This window comes from Aplysia californica, unplaced genomic scaffold, assembly GCF_000002075.1.
Source record: "Aplysia californica isolate F4 #8 unplaced genomic scaffold, AplCal3.0 scaffold00283, whole genome shotgun sequence".
Classification (NCBI taxonomy): Eukaryota; Metazoa; Mollusca; class Gastropoda; order Aplysiida; family Aplysiidae; genus Aplysia; species Aplysia californica.
This window is the reverse complement of record NW_004797553.1, coordinates 111,387-112,469: the sequence shown is the minus strand read 5'-3', so window position 1 is coordinate 112,469 and position 1,083 is coordinate 111,387.

Genomic DNA, 1,083 nt, shown 5'->3' with positions numbered 1-1,083 from the left:
AGAGACAGAGACAGAGACAGAGAGACAGAGAGAGAGTTTTAAAAGGAGCATAACTTATAGAAACCGATGCTTCAATTCGATTTTCATTCTTTTTTAATTAAACTTCAAAAGTCTAGCTACAACGTGCAGTCGATGAAATAGTATGCAATAAATTCATGCTTCTCATTAATGTAAGCTAGGTTGAAATATGCCACATCGTAGAATTTGGTCTGCTGATCAGACTTATTATTATGACGTGTTTGTGACACAGTGAAATCAAGAGAAATCGGAGAAATTGGCATGCATTTTTTTCCCGTCGTTGGCCAATTTCTATTGATTTTGTTATTTGGCTCAACACCTTTCATTATGTCCATTTTAAATAGCATGTCTGTGTGGATTATACTGGAAAACGTTGATTAAAGGCACACAAAAAGTACATTTATTGCTGTTCCCATGGATTTTCAAGCTATTTTTTTTCTTTTTGGTAAGTGTTTTACGGCGCTCGCAACTTTCTCAAGCTGTGAAGATTACCAACGTTTGGCGGTCAGTTTCTAGCTTATTCTACCTCTGAAATAGACAACCTCACATACTTAAATCGCAGATATCTCGACATCAGCACAAGACAGACGGGTAGTTTTTTCATCAAAAGATTAGTTTTAGTAAGTGTTTTACGGCACTTGCAACAATATACGGTCATATAAGTGCCGAAGATTAGAGGTGTTACAAGAGAGTAACAAACACAAAAAAGAAGGAGGGAGATAAAGACTATATATATTTGATATGAAAGAAGAAATTAACCACACCAGGACACCCGCTAACCACCCACATCAAATATTGCCAAACGGACAAGCGTTAAGGTGGTACCAATACCTCCACTTTTCCACACACAGAAATTAGTTACAATATCGATGAAGAAACGGTATCAGTAAATTTCAACAGAAACCCCCCAGGATCACTCGCACTCAAAACTCTGCCCAACCGCACTGATCGAAGTTTTAGTAAAAGTTTTACGACACTTGCAACACAAAAAGGTCATATAAGTGCCGAAGAATAGAGGTGTTACAAAAGAGTAACAAACACAAAAAAAGAAGAGGTGGAGAAAAA